Here is an 11738-nt window from a genome sequence, read left to right as displayed (position 1 = left end):
CGATCCTTATGAAATTTGGTATGTCGGATTGATTGGCCAAAAATAAAACCCATAGGAAATCCCAGCTTCCTAACTTTTCAAACACCAAAGTTATGGCATTTCCGATCAATCAGTTATATGGCAGCTATAGGATATAGTCGGCCGATCTTTATGAAATTTGGTAGGTCGGATTGATTGGCCAAATATAAGACCCATAGGAAGTCCCAGCTTCCTAACTTTACAAACACCAAAGTTATGGCATTTCCGATCAATCAGTTATATGGCAGCTATAGGATATAGTCGGCCGATCCCGGCCGTTCCGACTTATATACTGCGTGCAAAGGAAAGAATGGTGTGTGCAAAGTTTGAACTCGATATCTTTAAAACTGAGAGACTAGTTCGCGTAGAAACAGACAGACGGACAGACAGACGGACAGACAGACGGACAGACGGACAGACGGACAGACGGACATGGCTATATCAACTCAGGAGGTGATCCTGATCAAGAATATATATACTTTATAGGGTCGGAGATGTCTCCTTCACTGCGTTGCACACTTTTGACCAAAATTATAATACCCTCTGCAAGGGTATAAAAATTTGAATGCAGATTTTTAGAGAATCGAATCAGAAGTCTTTAGAGGTATTCCACATTTGCAATCGTCTTAAGTTTGGTAAATTTATGGACTCTCGAAGTTCAATTTTGGGTCAAAGTTAAACAAGTCAAGTTAGAAATAACTGACATTAAAAACACCAAAGTTATATGGCAGCTATAGGATATAGTCGGCCGATCCTTATGAAATTCGGCATGTCGGATTGATTAGCCAAATATAAAACCCTTAGAAAATCCCAACATTCTAACTTTACAAACACCAAAGATATGGCATTTCCGATCAATCAGTTATATGGCAGCTATAGGATATAGTCGGCCGATCCCGGCCGTTCCGACATATATACTGCGTGCAAAGGAAAGAAGGGTATGTGCAAAGTTTCAATTCGATAGCTTTAAAACTGAGAGACTAGTTTGCGTAGAAACAGACAGACGGACAGACAGACGGACAGACAGACGGACAGACGGACATGGCTATATCAACTCAGGAGGTGATCCTGATCAAGAATATATATACTTTATAGGGTCGGAGATGTCTCCTTCACTGCGTTGCACACTTTTGACCAAAATTATAATACCCTCTGCAAGGGTATAAAAATTTTAATGCAGATTTTTAGAGAATCGAATCAGAAGTCTTTAGAGGTATGCCACTTTGGAAACGGCTTAAGTTTGGTAAAGTTATGGACTCTCTAAGTCCAATTTTTAGTCACTCTGTTACAAGTCCTCGGAAATCTAGAAATAACTGACATGAAAATGGGTCAAAATATTAATCGACGTTAAATTGAAAAATTTGAATGCAGATTTTTAGAGAATCGAATCAGAAGTCTTTAGAGGTATGCCACTTTGCAATCGGCTTTAGCTTGGTAAAGTTATGGACTCTCGAAGTTCAATTTTGGGTCAAAGTTAAACAAGTCAAATTAGAAATAACTGACATGAAAATGGGTGAAAAATTTGATCAAAGTTAAATTGAAAAATTTGAATGCAGATTTTTAGAGAATCGAATCAGAAGTCTTTAGAGGTATGCCACTTTGGAATCGGCTTAAGTTTGATAAAGTTATGGACTCTCTAAGTCCAATTTTGAGTCACTCTGTTACAAGTCCTCGGAAAACTAAAAATAACTGGCATGAAAATGGGTCAAAAATTTGATCAACGTTAAATTGAAAAATTTGAATGCAGATTTTTAGAGAATCGAATCAGAAGTCTTTAGAGGTATGCCACTTTGGAATCGGCTTAAGTTTGGTAAATTTATGGACTCTCGAAGTTCAATTTTGGGTCAAAGTTAAACAAGTCAAATTAGAAATAACTGACATGAAAATGGGTCAAAAATTTGATCAACGTTAAATTGAACAAGAAAGGAAAGCTAACTTCGGGCGGAGCCGAAGTTGATATACCCTTGCAGAATATTATGTACATTATATTCTCCAAAATTATTCACAAGATGCATTCTTAATACACATAAAAAATCCCAACTTCCTAACTTTAAAAACACCAAAGTTATGGCATTTCCAATCGTTCAGTTATATGGCAGCTATAGGATATAGTCGGCCGATCCTTATGAAATTTAATAGGTCGGATTGATTGGCCAAAAATAAAACTCACAGAAAATCCCAACTTCCTAACTTAACAAACACCAAAGTTATGGCATTTCCGATCAATCAGATATATGGCGGCTATAAGATATAGTCGGCCGATCCTTATGATATTTGGTAGGTCGGATTGATTGGCCAAATATAAAACCCATAGAAAATCCCAGCTTCCTAACTTTACAAACACCAAAGTTATGGCATTTCCGATCAATCAGTTATATGGCAGCTATAGGATATAGTCGGCCGATCCCGGCCGTTCCGACTTATATCCTGCGTGCAAAGGAAAGAAGGGTGTGTGCAAAGTTTCAATTCGATAGCTTTAAAACTGAGAGACTAGTTTGCGTAGAAACAGACAGACGGACAGACAGACGGACAGACAGATGGACAGACGGACATGGCTATATCAACTCAGGAGGTGATCCTGATCAAGAATATATATAATAACAAATTCGGGATTTAGCACTTTGAAAAAAATATAATTTTTATTTATCAAAATAGTGTAAACGCGAACTGGGAGAGATAGGTCTGCTCCTTACAAGATACAACTTAAAACTCAAACTTAAAAACTAAGCTGGCGCTTATCAAACCTTCGATTGGGAGAAAGAACTTTATTGATAAATTGAGAGTGTCCAAAATGAGAGCACTGAGCAAGAGAGCGATCTAGGTTTGAGCTGCGACTGCAATTTTACAGTATTGGGGGATAAAAGCTTTTTGGAGTTTGGGGACATTTGTTTATAATGCAAGAGGATGTTTACAAAAATTGGTCAGTCGTGGGAGCCGACAATTTGGGGTTCTTTCATTTGTTTATAACTCAAGAGGATGTTTATATTAATTGGCGACTCTTGGGAGCCGATGATTTTGGGTGTGACAAATGCGTAATGTAAATATGGTTATGCGGTAGATATGTGGGTGTGTGTATGTTACTTTTATGTGGTAGATTTGTGGGTGTGGGTATGTTACTATATACTTTATAGGGTCGGAGATGTCTCCTTCACTGCGTTGCACACTTTTGACCAAAATTACAATACCCTCTGCAAGGGTATAAAAATTTGAATGCAGATTTTTAGAGAATCGAATCAGAAGTCTTTAGAGGTATGCCACTTTGGAAACGGCTTAAGTTTGGTAAAGTTATGGACTCTCTAAGTCCAATTTTTAGTCACTCTGTTACAAGTCCTCGGAAATCTAGAAATAACTGACATGAAAATGGGTCAAAATATTAATCGACGTTAAATTGAAAAATTTGAATGCAGATTTTTAGAGAATCGAATCAGAAGTCTTTAGAGGTATGCCACTTTGCAATCGGCTTTAGCTTGGTAAAGTTATGGACTCTCGAAGTTCAATTTTGGGTCAAAGTTAAACAAGTCAAATTAGAAATAACTGACATGAAAATGGGTGAAAAATTTGATCAAAGTTAAATTGAAAAATTTGAATGCAGATTTTTAGAGAATCGAATCAGAAGTCTTTAGAGGTATGCCACTTTGCAATCGGCTTTAGCTTGGTAAAGTTATGGACTCTCGAAGTTCAATTTTGGGTCAAAGTTAAACAAGTCAAATTAGAAATAACTGACATGAAAATGGGTCAAAAATTTGATCAAAAAGTTAATCGACGTTAAATTGAAAAATTTGAATGCAGATTTTTAGAGAATCGAATCAGAAGTCTTTAGAGGTATGCCACTTTGCAATCGGCTTTAGCTTCGTAAAGTTATGGACTCTCGAAGTTCAATTTTGGGTCAAAGTTAAACAAGTCAAGTTAGAAATAACTGACATTAAAAACACCAAAGTTATGACATTTCCAATCGTTCAGTTATATGGCAGCTATAGGATATAGTCGGCCGATCCTTATGAAATTCGGCATGTCGGATTGATTAGCCAAATATAAAACCCATAGAAAATCCCAACATTCTAACTTTACAAACACCAAAGTTATGGCATTTCCGATCAATCAGTTATATGGCAGCTATAGGATATAGTCGGCCGATCCTTATGAAATTCGGCATGTCGGATTGATTAGCCAAATATAAAACCCTTAGAAAATCCCAACATTCTAACTTTACAAACACCAAAGTTATGGCATTTCCGATCAATCAGTTATATGGCAGCTATAGGATATAGTCGGCCGATCCTTATGAAATTCGGCATGTCGGATTGATTAGCCAAATATAAAACCCTTAGAAAATCCCAACATTCTAACTTTACAAACACCAAAGATATGGCATTTCCGATCAATCAGTTATATGGCAGCTATAGGATATAGTCGGCCGATCCCGGCCGTTCCGACATATATACTGCGTGCAAAGGAAAGAAGGGTATGTGCAAAGTTTCAATTCGATAGCTTTAAAACTGAGAGACTAGTTTGCGTAGAAACAGACAGACGGACAGACAGACGGACAGACGGACATGGCTATATCAACTCAGGAGGTGATCCTGATCAAGAATATATATACTTTATAGGGTCGGAGATGTCTCCTTCACTGCGTTGCACACTTTTGACCAAAATTATAATACCCTCTGCAAGGGTATAAAAATTTGAATGCAGATTTTTAGAGAATCGAATCAGAAGTCTTTAGAGGTATGCCACTTTGGAAACGGCTTAAGTTTGGTAAAGTTATGGACTCTCTAAGTCCAATTTTTAGTCACTCTGTTACAAGTCCTCGGAAATCTAGAAATAACTGACATGAAAATGGGTCAAAATATTAATCGACGTTAAATTGAAAAATTTGAATGCAGATTTTTAGAGAATCGAATCAGAAGTCTTTAGAGGTATGCCACTTTGCAATCGGCTTTAGCTACGTAAAGTTATGGACTCTCGAAGTTCAATTTTGGGTCAAAGTTAAACAAGTCAAGTTAGAAATAACTGATATTAAAAACACCAAAGTTATGACATTTCCAATCGTTCAGTTATATGGCAGCTATAGGATATAGTCGGCCGATCCTTATGAAATTCGGCATGTCGGATTGATTAGCCAAATATAAAACCCATAGAAAATCCCAACATTCTAACTTTACAAACACCAAAGTTATGGCATTTCCGATCAATCAGTTATATGGCAGCTATAGGATATAGTCGGCCGATCCTTATGAAATTCGGTATGTCGGATTGATTAGCCAAATATAAAACCCTTAGAAAATCCCAACATTCTAACTTTACAAACACCAAAGATATGGCATTTCCGATCAATCAGTTATATGGCAGCTATAGGATATAGTCGGCCGATCCCGGCCGTTCCGACATATATACTGCGTGCAAAGGAAAAAAGGGTATGTGCAAAGTTTCAATTCGATAGCTTTAAAACTGAGAGACTAGCTTGCGTAGAAACAGACAGACGGACAGACAGACGGACAGACGGACAGACGGACATGGCTATATCAACTCAGGAGGTGATCCTGATCAAGAATATATATAATAACAAATTCGGGATTTAGCACTTTGAAAAAAATATAATTTTTATTTATCAAAATAGTGTAAACGCGAACTGGGAGAGATAGGTCTGCTCCTTACAAGATACAACTTAAAACTCAAACTTAAAAACTAAGCTGGCGCTTATCAAACCTTCGATTGGGAGAAAGAACTTTATTGATAAATTGAGAGTGTCCAAAATGAGAGCACTGAGCAAGAGAGCGATCTAGGTTTGAGCTGCGTCTGCAATTTTACAGTATTGGGGGATAAAAGCTTTTTGGAGTTTGGGGACATTTGTTTATAATGCAAGAGGATGTTTACAAAAATTGGTCAGTCGTGGGAGCCGACAATTTGGGGTTCTTTCATTTGTTTATAACTCAAGAGGATGTTTATATTAATTGGCGACTCTTGGGAGCCGATGATTTTGGGTGTGACAAATGCGTAATGTAAATATGTTTATGCGGTAGATATGTGGGTGTGTGTATGTTACTTTTATGTGGTAGATTTGTGGGTGTGGGTATGTTACTATATACTTTATAGGGTCGGAGATGTCTCCTTCACTGCGTTGCACACTTTTGACCAAAATTATAATACCCTCTGCAAGGGTATAAAAATTTGAATGCAGATTTTTAGAGAATCGAATCAGAAGTCTTTAGAGGTATGCCACTTTGGAAACGGCTTAAGTTTGGTAAAGTTATGGACTCTCTAAGTCCAATTTTTAGTCACTCTGTTACAAGTCCTCGGAAATCTAGAAATAACTGACATGAAAATGGGTCAAAATATTAATCGACGTTAAATTGAAAAATTTGAATGCAGATTTTTAGAGAATCGAATCAGAAGTCTTTAGAGGTATGCCACTTTGCAATCGGCTTTAGCTTGGTAAAGTTATGGACTCTCGAAGTTCAATTTTGGGTCAAAGTTAAACAAGTCAAATTAGAAATAACTGACATGAAAATGGGTGAAAAATTTGATCAAAGTTAAATTGAACAAGAAAGGAAAGCTAACTTCGGGCGGAGCCGAAGTTGATATACCCTTGCAGAATATTATGTACATTATATTCTCCAAAATTATTCACAAGATGCATTCTTAATACACATAAAAAATCCCAACTTCCTAACTTTAAAAACACCAAAGTTATGGCATTTCCAATCGTTCAGTTATATGGCAGCTATAGGATATAGTCGGCCGATCCTTATGAAATTTAATAGGTCGGATTGATTGGCCAAAAATAAAACTCACAGAAAATACCAACTTCCTAACTTAACAAACACCAAAGTTATGGCATTTCCGATCAATCAGATATATGGCGGCTATAAGATATAGTCGGCCGATCCTTATGATATTTGGTAGGTCGGATTGATTGGCCAAATATAAAACCCATAGAAAATCCCAGCTTCCTAACTTTACAAACACCAAAGTTATGGCATTTCCGATCAATCAGTTATATGGCAGCTATAGGATATAGTCGGCCGATCCCGGCCGTTCCGACTTATATCCTGCGTGCAAAGGAAAGAAGGGTGTGTGCAAAGTTTCAATTCGATAGCTTTAAAACTGAGAGACTAGTTTGCGTAGAAACAGACAGACGGACAGACAGACGGACAGACAGACGGACAGACGGACATGGCTATATCAACTCAGGAGGTGATCCTGATCAAGAATATATATAATAACAAATTCGGGACTTAGCACTTTGAAAAAAATATAATTTTTATTTATCAAAATAGTGTAAACGCGAACTGGGAGAGATAGGTCTGCTCCTTACAAGATACAACTTAAAACTCAAACTTAAAAACTAAGCTGGCGCTTATCAAACCTTCGATTGGGAGAAAGAACTTTATTGATAAATTGAGAGTGTCCAAAATGAGAGCACTGAGCAAGAGAGCGATCTAGGTTTGAGCTGCGTCTGCAATTTTACAGTATTGGGGGATAAAAGCTTTTTGGAGTTTGGGGACATTTGTTTATAATGCAAGAGGATGTTTACAAAAATTGGTCAGTCGTGGGAGCCGACAATTTGGGGTTCTTTCATTTGTTTATAACTCAAGAGGATGTTTATATTAATTGGCGACTCTTGGGAGCCGATGATTTTGGGTGTGACAAATGCGTAATGTAAATATGGTTATGCGGTAGATATGTGGGTGTGTGTATGTTACTTTTATGTGGTAGATTTGTGGGTGTGGGTATGTTACTATATACTTTATAGGGTCGGAGATGTCTCCTTCACTGCGTTGCACACTTTTGACCAAAATTACAATACCCTCTGCAAGGGTATAAAAATTTGAATGCAGATTTTTAGAGAATCGAATCAGAAGTCTTTAGAGGTATGCCACTTTGGAAACGGCTTAAGTTTGGTAAAGTTATGGACTCTCTAAGTCCAATTTTTAGTCACTCTGTTACAAGTCCTCGGAAATCTAGAAATAACTGACATGAAAATGGGTCAAAATATTAATCGACGTTAAATTGAAAAATTTGAATGCAGATTTTTAGAGAATCGAATCAGAAGTCTTTAGAGGTATGCCACTTTGCAATCGGCTTTAGCTTGGTAAAGTTATGGACTCTCGAAGTTCAATTTTGGGTCAAAGTTAAACAAGTCAAATTAGAAATAACTGACATGAAAATGGGTGAAAAATTTGATCAAAGTTAAATTGAAAAATTTGAATGCAGATTTTTAGAGAATCGAATCAGAAGTCTTTAGAGGTATGCCACTTTGCAATCGGCTTTAGCTTGGTAAAGTTATAGACTCTCGAAGTTCAATTTTGGGTCAAAGTTAAACAAGTCAAATTAGAAATAACTGACATGAAAATGGGTCAAAAATTTGATCAAAAAGTTAATCGACGTTAAATTGAAAAATTTGAATGCAGATTTTTAGAGAATCGAATCAGAAGTCTTTAGAGGTATGCCACTTTGCAATCGGCTTTAGCTTCGTAAAGTTATGGACTCTCGAAGTTCAATTTTGGGTCAAAGTTAAACAAGTCAAGTTAGAAATAACTGACATTAAAAACACCAAAGTTATGACATTTCCAATCGTTCAGTTATATGGCAGCTATAGGATATAGTCGGCCGATCCTTATGAAATTCGGCATGTCGGATTGATTAGCCAAATATAAAACCCATAGAAAATCCCAACATTCTAACTTTACAAACACCAAAGTTATGGCATTTCCGATCAATCAGTTATATGGCAGCTATAGGATATAGTCGGCCGATCCTTATGAAATTCGGCATGTCGGATTGATTAGCCAAATATAAAACCCTTAGAAAATCCCAACATTCTAACTTTACAAACACCAAAGTTATGGCATTTCCGATCAATCAGTTATATGGCAGCTATAGGATATAGTCGGCCGATCCTTATGAAATTCGGCATGTCGGATTGATTAGCCAAATATAAAACCCTTAGAAAATCCCAACATTCTAACTTTACAAACACCAAAGATATGGCATTTCCGATCAATCAGTTATATGGCAGCTATAGGATATAGTCGGCCGATCCCGGCCGTTCCGACATATATACTGCGTGCAAAGGAAAGAAGGGTATGTGCAAAGTTTCAATTCGATAGCTTTAAAACTGAGAGACTAGTTTGCGTAGAAACAGACAGACGGACAGACAGACGGACAGACGGACATGGCTATATCAACTCAGGAGGTGATCCTGATCAAGAATATATATACTTTATAGGGTCGGAGATGTCTCCTTCACTGCGTTGCACACTTTTGACCAAAATTATAATACCCTCTGCAAGGGTATAAAAATTTGAATGCAGATTTTTAGAGAATCGAATCAGAAGTCTTTAGAGGTATGCCACTTTGCAATCGGCTTTAGCTACGTAAAGTTATGGACTCTCGAAGTTCAATTTTGGGTCAAAGTTAAACAAGTCAAGTTAGAAATAACTGACATTAAAAACACCAAAGTTATGACATTTCCAATCGTTCAGTTATATGGCAGCTATAGGATATAGTCGGCCGATCCTTATGAAATTCGGCATGTCGGATTGATTAGCCAAATATAAAACCCATAGAAAATCCCAACATTCTAACTTTACAAACACCAAAGTTATGGCATTTCCGATCAATCAGTTATATGGCAGCTATAGGATATAGTCGGCCGATCCTTATGAAATTCGGTATGTCGGATTGATTAGCCAAATATAAAACCCTTAGAAAATCCCAACATTCTAACTTTACAAACACCAAAGATATGGCATTTCCGATCAATCAGTTATATGGCAGCTATAGGATATAGTCGGCCGATCCCGGCCGTTCCGACATATATACTGCGTGCAAAGGAAAAAAGGGTATGTGCAAAGTTTCAATTCGATAGCTTTAAAACTGAGAGACTAGCTTGCGTAGAAACAGACAGACGGACAGACAGACGGACAGACGGACAGACGGACATGGCTATATCAACTCAGGAGGTGATCCTGATCAAGAATATATATAATAACAAATTCGGGATTTAGCACTTTGAAAAAAATATAATTTTTATTTATCAAAATAGTGTAAACGCGAACTGGGAGAGATAGGTCTGCTCCTTACAAGATACAACTTAAAACTCAAACTTAAAAACTAAGCTGGCGCTTATCAAACCTTCGATTGGGAGAAAGAACTTTATTGATAAATTGAGAGTGTCCAAAATGAGAGCACTGAGCAAGAGAGCGATCTAGGTTTGAGCTGCGTCTGCAATTTTACAGTATTGGGGGATAAAAGCTTTTTGGAGTTTGGGGACATTTGTTTATAATGCAAGAGGATGTTTACAAAAATTGGTCAGTCGTGGGAGCCGACAATTTGGGGTTCTTTCATTTGTTTATAACTCAAGAGGATGTTTATATTAATTGGCGACTCTTGGGAGCCGATGATTTTGGGTGTGACAAATGCGTAATGTAAATATGTTTATGCGGTAGATATGTGGGTGTGTGTATGTTACTTTTATGTGGTAGATTTGTGGGTGTGGGTATGTTACTATATACTTTATAGGGTCGGAGATGTCTCCTTCACTGCGTTGCACACTTTTGACCAAAATTATAATACCCTCTGCAAGGGTATAAAAATTTGAATGCAGATTTTTAGAGAATCGAATCAGAAGTCTTTAGAGGTATGCCACTTTGGAAACGGCTTAAGTTTGGTAAAGTTATGGACTCTCTAAGTCCAATTTTTAATCACTCTGTTACAAGTCCTCGGAAATCTAGAAATAACTGACATGAAAATGGGTCAAAATATTAATCGACGTTAAATTGAAAAATTTGAATGCAGATTTTTAGAGAATCGAATCAGAAGTCTTTAGAGGTATGCCACTTTGCAATCGGCTTTAGCTTGGTAAAGTTATGGACTCTCGAAGTTCAATTTTGGGTCAAAGTTAAACAAGTCAAATTAGAAATAACTGACATGAAAATGGGTGAAAAATTTGATCAAAGTTAAATTGAAAAATTTGAATGCAGATTTTTAGAGAATCGAATCAGAAGTCTTTAGAGGTATGCCACTTTGGAATCGGCTTAAGTTTGATAAAGTTATGGACTCTCTAAGTCCAATTTTGAGTCACTCTGTTACAAGTCCTCGGAAATCTAGAAATAACTGACATGAAAATGGGTCAAAATATTAATCGACGTTAAATTGAAAAATTTGAATGCAGATTTTTAGAGAATCGAATCAGAAGTCTTTAGAGGTATGCCACTTTGCAATCGGCTTTAGCTTGGTAAAGTTATGGACTCTCGAAGTTCAATTTTGGGTCAAAGTTAAACAAGTCAAATTAGAAATAACTGACATGAAAATGGGTGAAAAATTTGATCAAAGTTAAATTGAAAAATTTGAATGCAGATTTTTAGAGAATCGAATCAGAAGTCTTTAGAGGTATGCCACTTTGGAATCGGCTTAAGTTTGATAAAGTTATGGACTCTCTAAGTCCAATTTTGAGTCACTCTGTTACAAGTCCTCGGAAAACTAAAAATAACTGACATGAAAATGGGTCAAAAATTTGATCAACGTTAAATTGAAAAATTTGAATGCAGATTTTTAGAGAATCGAATCAGAAGTCTTTAGAGGTATGCCACTTTGGAATCGGCTTAAGTTTGGTAAATTTATGGACTCTCGAAGTTCAATTTTGGGTCAAAGTTAAACAAGTCAAATTAGAAATAACTGACATGAAAATGGGTCAAAAATTTGATCAAAAAGTTAAT

This window comes from Drosophila rhopaloa, unplaced genomic scaffold, assembly GCF_018152115.1.
Source record: "Drosophila rhopaloa isolate 14029-0021.01 unplaced genomic scaffold, ASM1815211v1 contig_105, whole genome shotgun sequence".
In the NCBI taxonomy this organism is placed as follows: Eukaryota; Metazoa; Arthropoda; class Insecta; order Diptera; family Drosophilidae; genus Drosophila; species Drosophila rhopaloa.
The sequence above is the reverse complement of the archived record's forward strand: the minus strand, read 5'-3'. Positions refer to the sequence as shown.